This window comes from Panthera pardus, unplaced genomic scaffold, assembly GCF_024362965.1.
Source record: "Panthera pardus isolate Hobbes unplaced genomic scaffold, ASM2436296v1 HiC_scaffold_3, whole genome shotgun sequence".
NCBI lineage: Eukaryota > Metazoa > Chordata > Mammalia > Carnivora > Felidae > Panthera > Panthera pardus.
The window spans coordinates 53,960,107-53,980,373 of NW_026526876.1; positions in this window are offsets into that span (position 1 = coordinate 53,960,107).

The following is a 20,267-nucleotide window of genomic DNA, read 5'->3' on the forward strand; positions in this document are numbered from 1 at the left end:
GGGGAGGACCGTGTTAAAGGCAAGGAACTTAAATTCAGTGAGTTCTTCTAGGGGTCCTGACTCAACTTCCTGAATCCCCTCCAGAGACTGGAGATGATGCTAACATCCTATGCTGAGGAGGAAGCTGAGGCTCAAAGAGGCTGAGTGAGAGGTCCCAAGGTTGCACACTAAGTGGCAGAGTCTGGATGTGCTCTGTATCTTGTGACTCTGAATGCCAGGCACTGGTACCCTGTGCTGTGGAGGAGAGAAAGACTGGGCAGAGCTGACACTTGGCCTCAAATAACTTCCTACTGGCCACTGGTTGCCCATTCTGATTCAGGGCTCTCCCACTGACAGTCGGACAGATGCTACCCAGGGCTTCCTGAATTCCTTGCATCAGTGCTTGCCTGACCCCAAGCGTCTCCCTGTGACCTGTCCATTCAATGCCACTATTGTTAACCTGACACTGTGCCTACTGTGTCAGCACCAAATATGAATACACAGGCTCCCCTCAACCCCATCCCTAGTCCTCATCTCTGGATATCTTCGATTGTTCTTCCTTCTGCCTGGAACACTGTCTCCACCACCACCTCCCACCCTTGTTCCTTCTCTCAAGTCCTGTGCATCCCTGAGGTCTCAGTACAAACATCCCTAAGATGATTTTTCAAGCTTTCTTCAGCTTGCTGGGTGTTCCGATATTAACCTCCACTGCCCATATTTTAACACTGCTAAAACTTACAACACTTACTTCATTAAATCCAGCCTCTCCACCAAAATGAAAGCTTCAAGAAGTCAGGGTCACTGTGTGCTGTCTTCATCATGTGCTCCCTTCATTGTGTGATTCCCTGGTGCCTAAGACAATGCCTTGCACCAAAGAGATGCTCAATAAACACAGGATGCCTGGGTGAACTCAGGCGTGAACACTGGAAGATGGATCATTCAGTTCTTCCATTTTACCTCCAGAAAACTGAGGCCCACAACAGTGAGAGAAACAAAAAGCTAGTTTCCCTGAATTCATGTGTGGGTGGAGGGAAGGGTTCTATCTGCTGACCTTATATTCAAGAAGTCCAGAACCTTGTATTGTCTGCAACTGGGAGCAATGACTAACTGTAGGCTTGCCTTGACACAAAGGAAGTGATGAGTAGTAATTCTCCATTTACACCTAAACCTGAGACCACGTCGGTAGTAAGCAAGGATTAGTCCCGTAGGAAGGAATTCTCAGACAAAACACAGACTCCCTTTTTGATGGTACCCAACTTTCTGAGTCTCCCCATGGGGGCTGGAGTATGAAATCCACAGCCATCCTGAAAGATTCACCCTGGCGTTTTCTGTGTGTGAAAGGAAACAGTTGTCCCACCAGTCCCTCCACCTAGCCTGGGGCTCTAACCCCTCCTGCTGTCCTTGTTTGTGAAGCCTTCCAGGACCCACCAGCCTACAGCCTTCATAGTCTGCTTTCCCCCATCACTGATTTTCTGTGCCCCTCATTTGTCTACTTTCATAAATTTCCTTGTGAATCTCTTGTCTTCTGGTGGAAAAGACTTAACACCACGCTTCCTCCCAAATAGTGCAAATGTCAGGATTTCATTATACTTTCATTATCAAACACTTAGGTCTTTGTTTTCCTACTTGACTTTGACCCTTTAGAAATGGTGAGGATGCCTTATTTATCCTCATAGTCCTCACTGCACCTAGGACATGCTTGGTCTGTGTTTGCTGTTGCTCATAGGAGCTGTACTGGGGCTTCTCCCACCCCAGCTGTGAATCTTACCTTCCTGCCTGTGTCTGTCTCAGCCTCCATCAGCAATGGCCCACTGCCTCTTCTTCCATCCTCTACATCATTGGAAATTAACATGAAAACTCAGAGGCTGTTGCTATTTGGAGCAGAGAATGTAAGAACATGCTTGTATCCAGATTGCCTGCCTGTGCCACAGCCAGCCTTTCCTACACCCCAGCTGCAGTAAGGCTGCAGGCAGGAGGGTGTTTGATCATGAAACGGGACCTCTGGTGTAACCCTAGGTTCTCAGATCTGGGCCAGAAGGGGACTTGTGTTATTTATTTACTTCCCAGGTAGCCTCAATATGAGTGCATCAGGGGCCTTGAGGGAGTTTGGAGCTTAGTAATTGTCCCACACCCTTTACATCCCCTCAGGAGCAGTTTCTGGGAAGGGAGAAGGATGTGGTCCAACAGTATGGGGATTTCCTCTTAAAAAAGTTATTACCTGCTTGTCTCTTGGACTGAACTAGAGAGCCACCCTGTCTATCCAAAACATCTCCTGATATATGAAATGACAGTCTTTAACTGATTCACAAAAGGTCTCTGCTAAAATTGGGATATGTTGTATAGAAGGAATCACCCTTTGAGACAGAAGAAAATGTATGAAGCCATGGTCATTATCAGATTTTTTTTTTCTCAGTTTCTATGAGAAGGTCACTGTAAACTTGGTGGAGGGATGAGAGAAGAATGAATATCAGAACACGATGTGTTCCTCATGACTGTGAGGACTAAGGGGCACCAGAACAGTGGGTTCCAGAAAACTCCAGACTCTGGACATGCTTGCTGCCTCACCACAGATCCCTGATGACGCCGGCTCCTGGACTCCCGCAGTTGCCCTACCCCAGAGAGGCTCCACGCTGGTCCTCTGAGAATGGCTCCTGGTGGTATGATCAGAGCCTAGAGCTGGCACAGCCACACCTCACCAGCATCCATCCCTGTGGCCAGTGCTTTCCTTGCCCTTCCTCCAGGAAAACACTGGAAAGAAAAACTCAGTCTTAGAATATGCATAAAGTTGTCTTAGAACTGTTAACCCATAGCACTAGGAAAAACAAAGAAATAACTAGAGTATGTGTTTACAGTCCCTTTTTGAATATAGAATGAGGATATATAGTCAAAATACTGTGTCCAAGAATTGCTTAGTCTACTTCTCCTGCTCCTTTTCAGTGTGGTTATGTTATGATGTTATGTTATGTTATGTTATGTTTTGTTATGTTATAGTATGTTATAGTTCATAGTATTTTGACTATATACCCTCAGGTTCATAACACATTTAACTATAAAAATTATATTTTATTCCTGTTAATGATTTGTTTTCCACGGTGGAATGGGCTAGCAATTCTGAAGCTACTTTATGCCTTTTCTACAATAGTGGAAAACAAAAGCCAGGTTTCTTACTGTTGCAGGAGGAAATTTCAAATGTGGAAAGGGGAAGGGCTAGAATGAACCCCATGTGCTGGACTGGAACTGGAGGTATACATGTAAACTCATGGCTCTGAGATGCTGGGTACATAGTCAGATAGAAAGATAATAAGTATATCAGTAGATGATAGATAGATAGATAGATAGATAGATAGATAGATATTAGATAGATGATGATGAGAGACATAGACAGATGATAGATTAGATATATGATGATGATGATAGATAGATAGATACACTACAGATAGGTAGAGAGAGAGAGAAGTGTGTGTATATGTACTCTGTGTATGTATACATACATGTATTTCTTAGCTCTGTCCACTGAGTGGACCTAGAAGCAATGCACCTCAATGGCGATGAGGACACTCATCATTCAGAAATCAGTTTTTTTTTAATATATGAAATTTATTGTCAAATTGGTTTCCATACAACACCCAGTGCTCATCCCAAAAGGTGCCCTCCTCAATACCCATCACCCACCCTCCCCTCCCTCCCACCCTCCATCAACCCTCAGTTTGTTCTGTTTTTAACAGTCTCTTATGCTTTGGCTCTCTCCCACTCTAACCTCTTTTTTTTTTTTTTCCTTCCCCTCCCCCATGGATTTCTGTTAAGTTTCTCAGGATCCACATAAGAGTGAAACCATATGGTATCTGTCTTTCTCTGTATGGCTTATTTCACTTAGCATCACACTCTCCAGTTCCATCCACGTTGCTACAAAAGGCCATATTTCATTCTTTCTCATTGCCACGTAGTATTCCATTGTGTATATAAACCACAATTTCTTTATCCATTCATCAGTTGATGGACATTTAGGCTCTTTCCATAATGTGGCTATTGTTGAGAGTGCTGCTATAAACATTGGGGTACAAGTGCCCCTATGCATCAGTACTCCTGTATCCCTTGGATAAATTCCTAGCAGTGCTATTGCTGGGTCATAGGGTAGGTCTATTTTTAATTTTCTGAGGAACCTCCACACTGCTTTCCAGAGCGGCTGCACCGATTTGCATTCCCACCAACAGTGCAAGAGGGTTCCCGTTTCTCCACATCCTCTCCAGCATCTATAGTCTCCTGATTTGTTCATTTTGGCCACTCTGACTGGCGTGAGGTGATATCTGAGTGTGGTTTTGATTTGTATTTCCCTGATAAGGAGCGACGTTGAACATCTTTTCATGTGCCTGTTGGCCATCCGGATGTCTTCTTTAGAGAAGTGTCTATTCATGTTTTCTGCCCATTTCTTCACTGGGTTATTTGTTTTTCGGGTATGGAGTTTGGTGAGCTCTTTATAGATTTTGGATACTAGCCCTTTGTCCGATATGTCATTTGCAAATATCTTTTCCCACAGAAATCAGTTTTGAAATAACAGGAGGGACTTTATACCCCAGGTCTGAAGTGGGAAGGGAGGAAGCAGTTTTCAAAGCACAGAGAGAGAGACAGAGATGTGCAAAGATGGCTGCTTGGCAGGAGCTGTGACATTTACATAAGGATGCATTAGCCACAGTTCAATATATTTAGGAAAAAATTCTCCAACCTCACTCTCTTTCATCCCTCCAACTCTGCTGCAGCTCTCCGATTGGCTAAATCCCACCAGAAGGCAGAGGATAAGCAGCCCATTGGTGAATTCATACTGATCAACTTTCCAGAACACAGAGCAGGATGGAGAGAAGGAAAGGATCTGGAGAAGCAAATGGAAGCTGTCCATCCAGCATACCATCTGGTCTCATCTAATGGACCCCCGTGTTTACCATTAAAGTGTAGGCCCTCTCTGTTAACAAAAGTGATATAGGAAATAAAAACAAAGGATAGTTGCTTTTTGTAGCTGCAGAAGGCAGATGGAATTCTGGGCTGTACGTCTAGTTAAAGGTGTGGTTCACTTGATCTACTGTGATAAGATGTTAAGCTGAGAAAATGCACAAAATATCCTTCTTATTCTCTTTTCTAATATGAAGGCTTGTGTGAAAATTTTCAGCTGTGTCTTTTCCATTGTCAGTTAAATATGAAAATGTTCTTGAAATTTTTTCAAGATACTTGATTTCAAGGATTATTTTTGTATTCTACAGAATGAAATCTTAAACCCATAAGGGTCTGTCACGCATGTTAAACCAATGGCCTCAATTATTAATTACTGAATTACCTAAATTATGTTTTCAAATTTGTACCTTTGATATCTGGGACTGTATGTAGTGCCAGCTTCCTCTGATAGTTCTAAGAACTTGGAATAAAACTCATTTTCCCTTTCTATTTAAAGTTAAAATAGATATCTGACTCTGGGAGATTTCTTCTTTTAAACTGAAAATATGAGAATCAGAATCTCTTTCTATAATGTCATAGAGACCACACCTTATTTGACTTGATACAGTGACTTCTGCTTTTTTTTTTTTTTAATTCTGCTAGGAGATACCTATTTAAATAGTGGAATTAGATACTTAAACCTTCATTTTTTCATTTATAAAGTAAAGAACAAAACAATAACTTAGCACAAAAATCAGAATGTGTTTTGCTTCCTGCATTTCTTCCCAGTCTTCAAATTCATGGTCTTTGCTAAATTATGCAGAGATTTAAAATGTAAGTTATTCACAATAATTAAACTTGTGCTGACAAAATGCTATTTTAAAAAAGTATTTTTTATATTAATTTAATTTTGTAAACACATTTACAATAGGAATAACCTAACTGGATATAGAATTTTGGGTTGTGAAGTATTTCTTCTAAAATTCTGATAATACTTCAGTATTTTATGCCACCACTATGTTGTAGGGAGAAGGCTGAAGCAAGTTTGAATTTCTTCTTTTTTTTTTTTTTTTTAAGAAATCTGTTATTCCCTGGCACTGAAATTTTTATTCTTAAAAAAAAAAAAAATGCTATTCCTATCAATAAAATGTATCACTAGGATACATCTAAGAATATTGTCATTAATACTCTCCAAAGTATGGTAAGGATTTCACTCTGGATTCTCTACAATATTACATTTTACTACAACTTTAAGTGTTGCTTTTGTTCTATTTGTTCTTGGATTTTCTCCCTCTGGAATGACTTTTATTCTAAGTACGCTTCATGCCCGGTATAAAGACCAACATGGGGCCTGAACTCAGAACCCTGAGATTAAGACCTGAGCTGAGATCGAGTCTGACACTTAACTGACTGAGCCACCCAGGTGGCCCTGGAACAACTACTATTCTTAAATTAGGCTTCCACATTCTTTCCAACACCCAAGATTTCTCTTTATTGTTTTCAACTCCATCTATTTTTTATGTATTTATTTTAATTCCAGCTAGCTAATATTGTTTTAAACTCCTTTTACAATCTTCATCTGAAAGGACTTCTGAAGCCTGTCCTACACATTACGAATTTTTTTATGTCAATTCTGCCTAAAAAGTCCATTAAAATCTTATATTTTTGTTCTTAATCATTTCTGTCTGCTGTTTTCAGATCAGTTTCATTTTCATCAAAATTTGTTTCTGATTTATACTATATTTTTCATGTCTTAAGAACATGAAAAAAACAATTTCTAAAAAGAATTATTTCCTATCTTAAATTGTTTGCAAGTGTAAGTTTTTCTTGCGGTATGTAACTCTTTCTCTTACTCTGCAAATACATGTCACACATACATCATTCCTTTAAAAAAAATATTTAAACTAGCACAGATTTACTCCAGCCTGGATTTGCCAACAGACAACCCAATTTCGCCTCTCTCACCATCTAGACGTTTTTCTCTTTGTGGAGAAGAGATGGTCAAAGATTCTTTCATAAGTTAATGAAAGCTGTAGCCACTGTCCACAGATAATACTTGCAAATATTCTAGTGTTAAATATCATTTTATTCATAGTTCTGTCCAATACCGTTGCCTAATTCCTTGCCTCTGTGGCTTCCTCGTAATTGAAATATGTAAGTAGCAAGAGAATCTGGAAAGGAAGTCAACATCAAAATGTGATTACTAGGAAGAAGTAGTATCGTGACATGTCCTATTATCCAAGCCTGGGGATCCCAAGTCTTGGACACTGGAGCATGATCTGAACACAGGGCGGTAACAACAGAACATTGAATGATGTGGCTTGAAACATGTCTAGAGCAAAGTGCAGTGAAACCATGTTGTTTTAACATCTATGGCAGATGTGCACAGTTTGCTGGAAGATTTTGGAGAGGTGTCCAACAGCTACAGTAGTAGATCAGGAGTTAATAAAATAGCAGTTAACATTAAGTACTAACTATGTGCTACACTCTCCTGAGGACACTTAAGCGATTAACTCATTTGATCCTCATAAAAACTTTATGGGCATATTCGTAGCAGGAGCAAATAGGTAGCATTCCTATTTTGGCGATGAGAAAGTATATTAAATAACTGTCTGAGGTCAGTTATAGCCAGTAAGAGGCAGAGCCCAGATGGGGACTCAGCCAGAGCTCGCAGACTTCACCACAGCCCTCTAAGAAAGGAAGTGACCTCTCTGCCTCAGAAGGGGCTAAGTTATAGGATAATTATCATCAATCAAGCCTGTTATAAATGTGACACATACATGAAGCAGACTAGATAAACATCCAAGTCCCATCCATCTCTGTGAATGTCATCAGCATGCTAGATAAAGTACAGCACCTACAATAACTCTTCTCAAGTCAAATCATAGAGAAAAGATGAAATCGAATTCTTTATCCTTGCACACTTAACACCACAAAAGCTTTAGAGTAACTTGGAAGAAGGATCGGGAACAATGACTAGCTGTCACACAGTCTTTGTATCCCAAGTGGTGGTTCCAAGTTTGTGTTGAATTGCAGAGGGGGCCACATTCCAACAAAGAGGCTAGAATAAGTCGGCCCAGGGCCGGGGCCATAGAGACACCTGCCTGACATCATCTTGCCTCTCCTTCCTCTGGAAGAGAACTGTGGGAAAGATTACCCCTGAGAGCCACTGTGTCCCCTCAGGAGACAAGTATAGGAGTGTGTCACTATGTCTCAATGATTATTTGTGCTTAGGCCTGAATGAACACCTGGGGGAGTCATTTGTCAAAACACAATAACCTGGTGAATATGCACAATTTTCTCGATGCTATAACATACCTTTCTTCCCCGAAGAAGAAACCAGAGTCCTCATCTTCAGGCTCCATCCATGAGAGCTCCTGCTATCTGTTCCACATATGGAAAGCTAGGGCCTCCTCTTTACAAGACATCCCAGCCCTATCTCCTCCCCACCTAGAACAAAAGATTCACGATCCAGCAAGCCTGTCCCCCAGAATGAATGCTAACAAACACTAGACACTGGCTGTAAACTTCCCACTCATGGAAAAGGAGTGAAGGCCACAGGACCAGGACACTTGCTGACAGCATCTGATCTGTCTCCCCAGTGAAGTTCCCAGCTCCTGTGGATGTTGAAGATTCTTTATGACAGTGACATCAAAAGATACAGAGCCAACAACTGCACTACCTGTGTTATCTCCTTTGACGTTCACAAAACCCCCAGAGGTAAAGAAAATTATTTTGTCATTTTATCAGATGAAAAAAATGGTGAATGGAATTGCCTGGAGTCACACAGAGAGGTAGGAGCAAAACTAAGACTCATACCTTGGCTCTAGAATTCGATTCTCAAGATTTGGTGGACAAAAGGGAAAGACAAGGTGGGGGGTAGGAATCCCTTCCCTTCTGACAATGGTTACTTATGGTCTCTTGTCCATGAAAACAGGATCAGGAAGGGGTAGTTATGATTAGTTTTGTCAGGTCTAAGCCCTTTCTGACTCCTGAAGTTTTGTGAGTGCGTGCGTGCATGAGTGTGTGTGTGTGTGTGTGTGTGTGTGGACTTGCAAGAGCCCAGTGTCTCATAGGGGAGCTCCAAACCCATCTTGCACTCCCACACTCTGCAGTGCTTGCTAAAAGCCCCTTCAGAAAAGTATGTTACTTCATTGTCAAAGTACTGATGGCCTGAACTATCAGGGACACCCAAAGCACACAGAGGACTTTTGTTGGTCTTCTCTGCTACCACTGATGCCAGCAGGAGGCATTTTGCCTCTTGTTTCCCTGAAAGACTGTCCTCGGCACCGTCACACTCATTTGTGCTCTCAGAGCACAAACACTTCCCAGGGAAGAATAATTAGTGGCCAGCATTGCCCGGGAACTGGGTGTCTTTCCAGGGAACTTGAGACTGTCACTGCCTCTGGCATTCACGTTGGTGCATGTCCTGCTCCTCTTCTGGGGAAGGTAAGATTCTGTCACCTCTTTGTCCTGGGCTTCTGCAGGAATCATCTCTCCCCATGATCACCCCAACATCTTGTTCTGTGCTTCTACATCCTCACTCCCTGTGCTCAGCACTCCTCTCCTTGGGGTCCCTGTTTCTTTAGTTCCTGCAGTGATTATAACCTCATGTTTTTCAGGTGCTGCTTTTCTTACATTCTTTCACTTTATTTTTTTTTCTAATTTTTTTAATATTTATTTTGATAGAGAGAGAGAGAGCATGAGCAGGGGAGAGGCAGACATACACACACACACACTGAGCTGTCAGCATGGAAGCCTGATCAGGGCTTGGACTCATGAACCATGAGATCATGACCTGAGCTGAAGTTGGACGTTTAACCGACTGAGCCACCCAGGCGCCCCCATTCTTTCACTTTCTAATTTGATCTCCTTGAGGTGTCTCTGTGTACCACCATATTGTCACTTTGAAATGTTGCCCTATTGGTCACTTTATTTATCTATCCAAATATCAATTTTATATTAAACCAAAAGATGCCTATGCCTGTTGCCACAAGCAATTAATGCAGCCCACATCTACTATACTGATCATACTTGCCAATGAATATAGAACAAAGTGGTCACATTATTTCAAAATCCTCCATGATGTTAACCCAAACTTCTTTTCCAGACGGATTTTTTTTTCCTGATTGCATCCTGTGGTCCTAATAAGGATATAGAACTCATTTTTGTCTAAATGACAAATATATATATATATATATGTATATATATATATATATATATATATATATATATAAAAATACTTTGTCTTTGAAATTTTCTCCATGGTAAGGAAATTAGACTCCATCTGTTAGGTGATGCTAGACACTGAGTTATTTTGAAGAGATGCACGTGATCACCTTTGCTTAGTGTAGATATAATTTAGGGTCCAGTAAGCAGATGTCTCTATAAAGAAGCCTGCCTGAGAAAGGAATAAAATAGATAAGAAATGGTGCGGTAGCTAGAAAGAGTTACAAGATTGAGGAACATTCACTGAATGACTGAAAGGACTGTAACATGTTTAATGGTGAGTGGGAAACAGCTGGTTTTGAGGGAAATCCTGCAGAGAGCAAATTCTGCAACTGAAAGACTGGTGGGGCAATACAGCTGAGGAAATGGAAGAGAACTAGGATGAGAACATACGGGATAGATGGATGGATACTTTTCTTCTGAGTCTTTGGGGAAAGTGAACAGGATGGAAGTAAGTGTATGGAAATGACATGCAAGGCGAATATGAGGGAATGCTATCCCTCTCATCCTAGAGATAACTGCTGTTCTACAATGGGTAATATATTCCCATTCAGGATGTATGCACTTTACCTGCATATGCGTGTATTATTTTATGTGTTAAAATCCACATATATTTGAGTTAAGATGGTGGAGTAGTATGGGAACCCTGAGCTAGTCTCATTCCTGAAACGCAGCTAGATCAGCATCAAACCATTTTGAACACCTAGGAAATTGATCCAAGTATTAATGCAACAATCTGCATAATTTTAGCCAGAGAACTTGTTAGGTATTATGTGCAGAGAAGTAATTGGGATAGAGAAAAGGCTCAGAACCATGGAGGATAGGAGCATTTTTACAGAGAGAGGACAGGGAGAGAAATAGAATGGGGAAGAGTGCAGAGCATCGGGATCTTGCAAGACAAGCACTCCTATCTGTTCCCCAAAACCACTGATGAGGGAAAAGGAGAGGGTTTCAATACCACCTGGGTTCTATAAACAGCGGAGCACAGAGTATGAAGGTTCAGAGCTCAGTGCTGGTGGTGCTCTGGTGAGGCAGCAGAGAGACTCCACAAGAGCAGGCAGTGGGGTCTCCCATGTGCCACACTGGGAGAAGCAGTTTCCCTGCTTGGAGTGCATTTTGTTGAGGCCATACAGCCTCCCCATAGGCAAAAGTCCCTGTAGACCAGAGAGCGGCCATATTTACTGATATTGGAACAAAGACATCAGAGGGCAACAAAACCTGGGGCTGGCTGTGTGTTGTTATTTGCCATAAATTCTGGGCCTCTGCCACTGCAAAATCACAGGAACATTTTCTGGGATAAGCCAGCATCTGGTCATTGCTTGGGGAGACCCTCTCCAGAGAGTCATTGCAGGTTGAGCCATGGGGCTCTCTGAAGTGTGGGGTTTTGAAACACAACCCCATCTGAGATAAAACTCTGGAGAGAGGTACCACCTGGGAGGCTGACAGCTTGGACATGGATAGGGTAAAGGCAGGAAGCAGATGGAGGCCTGAGACAAAGGAGGGGTGCTAGGTCATGAGTCAGTGAAGGCACAGGCTTCCTATGCCAGAAACTAGAGAGCTGGATGAAGCCATTTTCACTTCTAACATGCACTCATATGCGCACATCACACAGATCAACCCCTGTAAGCTAAGCAGCATCACCTAGTGGAGAATGGAGCTGTTTCACCAAGTCTGCCCACCAATATCTTCCAGGCACCTCTCCCAGAAGACCAGTACAAATCCCTTCCACCTGCTTATTAGTCTTCAGACTATAGTGTGCAGCCAAGTTTCATTTCTAGGGGAAACGGATGTAACTTCATTCAGGTTTTATTCTGTTTGCTGGCTCATTTATGCATTCATTTTCTTTGCTTCTGGTTTTGTTTAGGTTGTTTTCTTTTTTCTTTTCTTTCTTTTTTTCCCTCTTTCTTGGATATAGAAAGAGCAAATTCTTTTTTATTTTTTTATTCTATTTTATTTTATTCTATTTTATTATTTAAAAATTTTTTAAATTTATTTAACTTTTTCCCCCTCTTCTCTTTTTTCTTTAGTCTATCCAGTTTCTACTACCCAAAAAACATACTGCAGCACACCTAGGATCTAGCTTCCTTTATTTGATTTGTTTTGTTTTGTTTTCACTTTTTTGCTTTTTACCTTTTACTTTATTAATTTTCTTCTTCCTCCAAAATGACAAAATGGAGGAATTTACTCCAAAAGAAAGAACAGGAAGAAAGGATGGCCAGGGATTTACTCAACACAGATATAAGTAAGATATCTGAACTAGAATTCAAAACCACAATTATAAAAATAATAGCTGGAGTTGAAAAAAGCATAGAAGACACCAGAGAATCCCTTTCTGTAGAGATAAAAGAACTAAAGACTAGTCAGGCTGAAATTAAACATGCTATAAATGAGATGCAATCTTGAATAGATGCTGTGATGGCAAGGATGGATGAAGCAGAGCAGTGAATCAGTGAGATAGAAGATAAAGTTATGGAAAATAATGAAGCTGAAAAAAAGAGAAACAAAGACAAAAGGATCATGATACAATACTTAGAGAACTCAGTGATTTATTAAAGAGGAATAGCATCCATATCATAGGAGTCCCAGAAATGAAGAGAGAGAAAAAGGGGCAGAAGGTTTATGTAAGCAAATTATAGTTGAAAATCTCCCTAGTCTGGGGATGGACACAGTCAACAAAATTGAAGAGGCACGCAGAACTCTCATTAGATTCAACAAAAACTGACCATCGCCAAGGCATACCCTAGTCAAATTCATAAAATACACAGACAAAGAAAGAATTATGAAAGCAGCAAGGGGGAAAAAAAATCCTTAACCTAAAAGGGAAGACAGATCAGGTTCACAGCAGATCTGTCCACAGAAATTTGGCAGGCTAGAAAGGAATGACAGGATATATTCAATGTCCTGAATCAGAAAAATATGCAGTCAAGCATTCTTTATCCAGCAAGACTGTAATTCAAAATAGAAGGAGAGATAAAGAGTTTCCCAAACAAAAACTAAAGGAGTTTGTGACCTCTAAACCAGCCCTACAAGAAATTTTAAGGGGGACTCTTTGAGTGGAGAAAAAAACCAAACCAAAACAAAACAAAACAAAAAAGACCAAAAACAACAAAGACTAGAAAGGACCAGAGAACATCACCAGAAACACCAATCCTACAGGCAATACAATGGCACTAAATTCATACCTTTCACTAATCACTCTAAATGTAAATGGACTAAATTGACCTATCTGTATGCTGCTTACAAGAGACTCATTTTAGACCTAAAGACACCTGCTGATTGAAAGTAAGGGGATGGAGAACCATCTATCCTGTTAATGGACATCAAAAGAAAGCCAGAGTAACCATACTTATCTCAGGCAAACTAGATTTTAAAACAAAGACTGGAACAAGAGATGACAAAACTCATTATATCATAAGTAAGGAGTCTGTCCACTAAGAAGATCTAACAACTGTAAATATTTATGCCCCCAACTTGAAAGCACCCAATATATAAATCAATTAATCACAAATATAAAGAAACTTACTGATGGGATGCCTGGTGCCTCAGTCAGTTAAGCGTCCGACTTCAGCTCAGGTCATGATCTCGCAATTCGTGGGTTTGAGTCCCGTGTCGGGCTCTGTGCTGGCAGCTCAGAGACTGAAGCCTGCTTTGGATTCTGTGTCTCTTCTCTCTCTGCCTCTATCCTACTAATACTCTATGTCTCTCTCAAAAATAAATGAACATTTAAAAATTTTTTTAAAAATAAAAAGAAACTCACCGATGATAATACCATAATTGTAGGGGACTTTAATACCCCACTTACAACAGTGGACAGATCATCTAAGCAGAAAATCAAGAAGGAAAGAATGGCTTTGAAAGGACTGAACAGATATATTCAGAACATTTCATCCTAAAGCAGCAGAATACACATTCTTCTCAAGTACAAATGGAACATTCTCCAGAACAGATCACATACTGGGTCACAAATTAGCCTTCAACAAGTACAAAAAGATCAAAATCATGCCATGCATATTTTCAGACCATAACACTATGAAACTTGAAATCAACTACAAGAAAAAATTTGTAAAGACCACAAAAAGTTGGACATTAAAGAACATCCTACTAAAGAATGAATGGGCTAACCAAGAAATTAAATAAGAAATTAAAAAGTACATGGAGGCCAATGAAAATGAAAACACGACGACAAAACCTCTAGGATGCAGCAAGTGTGGTCATAAGAGGAAAATAGCAATAGCAATCCAGCCCTTTGTAAAGAAGGAAGAAATGTCTCAAACACAACCTAACCTTACACTTAAAGGAGCTGGAAAAAGAACAGCAAATAAAGCTCAAAACCAGCAGAACAAGGGAAATAATACAGATTAGAGCATAAATCAATGATACCAAGATAAGAAAAAAGCAGTAGAGCAGATCAGTGAAGACAAGAGCTAGTTCCTTGAAAGAATTAACAAAATTGATAAACTCCTGCCCAGATTGATCAATAAGAAAAAGGAAAGGTCTCAAATAAATAAAATCATGAATGAAAGAGGAGAGATCACAACCCACACTGCAGAAATACAAATAATAATAAAAGAATATTGTGAGCAATTATATGTCAACAAATTGGGCAATCTGGAAGAAATGAATAAATTCCTAGAAACTCCCAAAAGTGAAACAGGAAGAAATAGAAAATTTGAACAGACACATAACCAGTAAAGAAATTGAATCAGTAATAAAAAACCTCCCAACAAACAAGAGTCCAGGGCTGGATGGCCTCCCGAGAGAATCCTACCAAACATTTAAAGAAAAGTTAAAACCTATTCTTTTGAAGCTGTTCCAAAAAACAGAAATGGACAGAAAACTTCCAAACTCATTCTATGAGGCCAGCATTACCTTGATTCCAAAAGTAGACAAAGACCCACTAAAAAGAATTACAGACCAATATCCCTGATGAATCTGGATGCAAAAATTCTCAACAAGATACTAGCAAGCCAAATCTAACAATATATTAAAAGAATTACTCACCACAATCATGTGGGACTTATTCCTGGGCTACTGGGCTAGTTCAATATTTGCAAATCAATCAGTGTGACATGTTGCATTAATAAAAGAAAGAATAAGAACCATATGATCTTCTCAATAGATGCAGAAAAAGTATTTAACAAGATATAGCATCATTTCTTGGTAAAAACCCTCAAGAAAGTAGGGGTAGAAGGAACATACCTCAAGATCACAAAGACCATTTATGAAAGACCCACAGCTAATATCATCCTCGATGGGGAAAATCTGATAGCTTTCTCCTTAAGGTCAGGAACACTACAGAAATGTCCACTCTCACCCTTGTTGTTGAACATATTGTTGGAAGTCCTAGCCTCAGCAATCAGACAACAAAAAGAAATAAAAGGCATCCAAATCGGTAAGGAAGAAGTCAAACTTTCACTTTTTACAGACAATATGATACTCTATGTGGAAAACCCGAAAGACTCCCCCCAAAAAACTGATAGAACAGATACACGAATTCAGCAAAGTCACAGGATATAAAATCAATGTACAGAAATCAGTTGCATTTCTATACACCAATAATGAAGCAGCAGAAAGAGTAATCAAGGAATCAATCCCATTTAGAATTGCACCAAAAAGGATAAAATACCTAGGAATAAACCTAACTAAAGATGTAAAAGATCTGTACACTGAAAACTATAGAAAGCTTATGAAAGAAATTGAAGAAAACACAAAGAAATGGAAAATCATTCCATGCTCATGTATCAAAAGAACAAATATTGTTAAAATGTCAATACTACCCAAAGCAATGTGCATATTCAATGCAATCCCCATGAAAATAACATCAGCATTCTTCACAGAGCTAGAATAAAAAATTCTAAAATTTGATTGGAACCAGAAAAAAAAAAAAAAACACAAATAGCCAAAGCAATCCCGAAAAAGAAAACCAAAGCTGGAGGTATCACAATTCTGGACTTCAAGCTGTATTACAAAGCTGCAATCATCAAAACAGTATGGTACTGGCACCAGAACTGACACACAGCTCAATGGAACAGAATAGAAAACCAAGAAATGGACACACAAATCTACGCCCAAGTAGTCTTCAACAACGCATGAAAGAATATCCAACGCAAAAAAGTCTCTTCAGCAAATAGTGTTGGGGAAAACTGGACAGTGACATGCAGAGGAATGAACCTGGACCATTTTCATGATACATAACAATGAATCAAAATGAATGAAAGACCTAAATGTGAGACAGGAAGCTATCAAAATCCTAGAGAGGAAAACAAGCAACCACCACTTTGACCTCAGTCACAGCAACTTCTTACTAGACATGTCTCCACTGGTAAGGGAAACAAAAGAAAAATGAACTACTGGGACCTCATCGAGATAAAAAGCTTCTGCACAGCAAAGGAAACAATCAAAAAAACTAAACAGCAACCAACGGAATGGGAGAAGGTATTTGTAAATGACATATCAGATAAAGGGTTAGTGTCCAAAATCTATAAAGAACTTATCAAACTCAACAAACAATCCAGTGAAGAAATGGGCAGAAGATTTGAGCAGGCACTTTTCCAAAGACATCCAAATGGCTAACAGACATATGAAAAGATGCTCAACATCACTTATCATTAGGAAAATACAAACCAAAACTACAATGAGATACCACTTCACACCTGTCAGAATGGCTTAAAAGAACAACTCAGGAAACAACAGATGTTGGTGAGGATGCAGAGGAAGGAAGGGGAAACCTCTTGCACTGTTGGTGGGAATGCAAACTGGTGCAGCCACTCTGAAAAACGGTATAGGGGTTTCTCCAGAAAATTAAAAATAGGGCTACCCTACAACACAGCAACCCAACGCTGAGTTAAATAAGTCAGTCAGAGAAAGATAAATATCACATGATTTCACTCATATGTAGAATTTTTAAGAAACAAAGCAGATGAACATAGGAAAAGGGAAGGAATAATAAGATAAAAACAGAGAGGGAGACAAACCTTAACAGACTCTTAAATACAGAGAACAAACTGAGGGTTGCTGGAGGGGTGTTGGTTGAGGGATGGGCTAAATGGGTGATGGGCATTAAGGAGGGCACTTGTTGGGATGAGCACCACTGGATGTTAAATGTAAGTGATGAATCACTAAATTCTACTCCTGAAACCATTATTACACTATATGTTAACTAACTGGAATTTAAATAACATTTTAAAAAAATATTTTAAAAATTAGTATTTACATATATTGTGTAATATGCTAAACATCTTATGGCAACTTGTTTTTTCCCATCACACTATGGTTTTTAAAAGTTGTTCCATAGGAATACAATCAGTGTTGAACAATATCAATAAGCTAATGTTGTAAATAACTTACCCGTTACTAAATTTTCCGTATGAAAATACACATCCTTTGAATATCTTCTTGAACACAGGTGTAAAAATTATCAGCTTTCCTAGATATGGGATAACTGCTTTCCAATGATAAAATGAATTTTTCTTCCCTAGCAGTTGGAACTGTCAGACTTTACAGCTGCTCCAAGAAGAGGATGGTAATTGAATTTTATTTTAATTTGTTTGAACATTTCTATATTCTTCTATGACTTGCTTTTTTATGACTTGCTAATTCAAGCCATTACTTCCTGCTGGGTTTTTGCTCTGCTTCTTAGTGTGTAGGAATCTTCTGTATTGTGAACAACAATGTCCTATTGATATGTGTGCAGCATATACCTCTTCCAGTCCATGATTTGTCGTTCTTTATGGTGTATGTTTCATACAAATGTTTTACTTGGTTTCTTTCTTTCTTTCTTTCTTTCTTTCTTTCTTTCTTCCTCTCTCTTTCTTTCTTTCTTTCTAGAGAGAGGGAGAGAGAGTGCAGGTGGGGGAGTGGCAGAAGGAAATGGAGGAAGAACATCTTCAGCAGGCTACACACTCAGCAAGGAACCCGTCTCTCTGTCGTGGGGCTCCATCCCGCCACCCCGAGATCATAACAGAAGCCACCCAGGCGCCCCCATACAAATGTTTTAAATTACAAGTAGACAAATGTCACAACATTTTCTCTGATATGTTGTGCACGTTATGTCTGGATTAAGAAATCAATCCCTAGCCTGATATCATAAACATATTTCTTTTAAAGTTGGTGAAGTTTTGCTTTCCACAGTCAATCCATTAGGACTCATTCTTTGTGTCATTTGTTATGTACGATACCCGGTTGTCCCAGCAGTCTTTACCAACAGTTAGCACAACCACTCCCTGATTCTGAATCAACCGATTGCTAAGAAATACTTGATCTATTTCTAGGCTTTCTGGTGTGTTACACAGATTCATTTGTCAGTCCCTATGCCAGAGCTAATCCACCACATGAAGTACTGAGGGAAATAATTTCCATAGCTATAGGGCCTTCCTCTCTCCTTATGCTCTTCCTATAGTTGTATCAGTTCTTCTTTGCTCTTTGTTCTCATGCATGAATATTTGGGTCATTTTACTAAGGTCCATTTTAAAAGAAACCTGTGGTATTTTGACAGGAATTGCAACAAAGCCTAGATTAACGGAAGAGAATTGACATATTTAAAACACCAGTCTCCATAAACATTGCTTAAGTCCACATTTTTTATGGTATTCTTCTTGTCCTTCAGCAAAGCTTTGTAATTTTATAATCCAGTCTTGGACTTCATTTTATTTTATTTTATTTCATCTCATTTTATTTATTTTATTTTATTTCATGTAAATTCAAGTTAGTTAGTATACAGTGTGGTCTTGGGTTCAGGAGTAGAACCCAGTGATTCATCTCTCTAATCTGACACCCAGTGCTCATCCTGAAAAGTGCCCTCCTTATTGCCCTCACCCATTTAACCCATCCCCTCCAGCAACCCTCAGTTTGTTCTCTGTATTTAAGAGTCTCTTACGGTTTGCCTCCCTCTCTGTTTTTATCTTATTTTTCCTTCCCTTCCCCTATGTTCATCTGTTGTGTTTCTCAAATTCCACATATAAGTGAAATCATGATATCTGTCTTTCTCTGACTTATGGACCTCATTTCTTAGAATTATTTCTACGTTCCTTAAATTTTCTGTTTCTATGGGGAATAGGAATCTTTTAGAGATAATATTTTGCAATGTATTTTTAAAGTGTGTCAACAGTATTGATTTTTCAACATTGATTTATAGCAAATAATTGTTCTGAATATTCTTAATTCATATAGGGAGTCTCATGGGTTTCTTCTGTAGACAATCATATTTTTCTGTGAATTCTTTCCATTTTGTTCTTTTTCTTCCAATTCTTATATGGCAAAAATTTCTTCTAGTGTTCTCTTCCTAGATAAGACAATGCTTCCAGCACTTATGCCAAAGGCTCAATATAAATTCCCTGATGTATATGGATTTTTGGCCAGATTTTCCAGAGATGCCACAGCATCGGCTCTAGCTTACAGCTCCTGCTCTGAGTTCTTTTTCTTTCTCCTACCTCTGTAATACCATTTCTTTCTTTTAGATTTAGCTCTGTGTTTTTTCTTTTCCTTTAATAATTAATATAGATTGTCTATATGTTTTAATAGGGATATACCTATCAACATCAGCTAAGTCTGTCGTGTTACCAACACACTGCCTCTAAAATATTATACTTCTCTACCATTTCAGCTAACCATAATTTCTGAGCCATCCCATTTACTGAACCCTCCCAACCCTGAAATAATATGGTCCTTTGTGTACAGGAGAAAGGGCATTTAAGAGAGAAAATCAAATTCATGTAGGTGCAGAGATTTTAAAAAAATGCATATCATTTTTAGAGGGAGATAATTTTAGCTGCTTCCCCTTGCCAACCATATAATTTCAATGTGTACTATGGAGACACTGAGAATTGGTAATTAAATTAATTACAGATAGATTTAATTATTGAGTCCAGGTCTCTTTAGAAAATCTAGTGAATTACTTAGCATATCCTGGACCACAGTAACAAATACATGTAAAATATGCAATAGTTTATACAAAATCCAGTTATTTTTCTATTATACAGTAGTCCGAGTGGGTGTGCCTGGTGGTGGGTAGCTTTCCTGCATGAAGAGCACTAGGGACACAGGCTCATTCCACCTGTGATTCCACCATTCCCGTCAGCCTCCTGGCCATTCACATCCAGCTGGCCCAAGGAGATAGAGAACTTGGAGGAAGAGCAGAACAT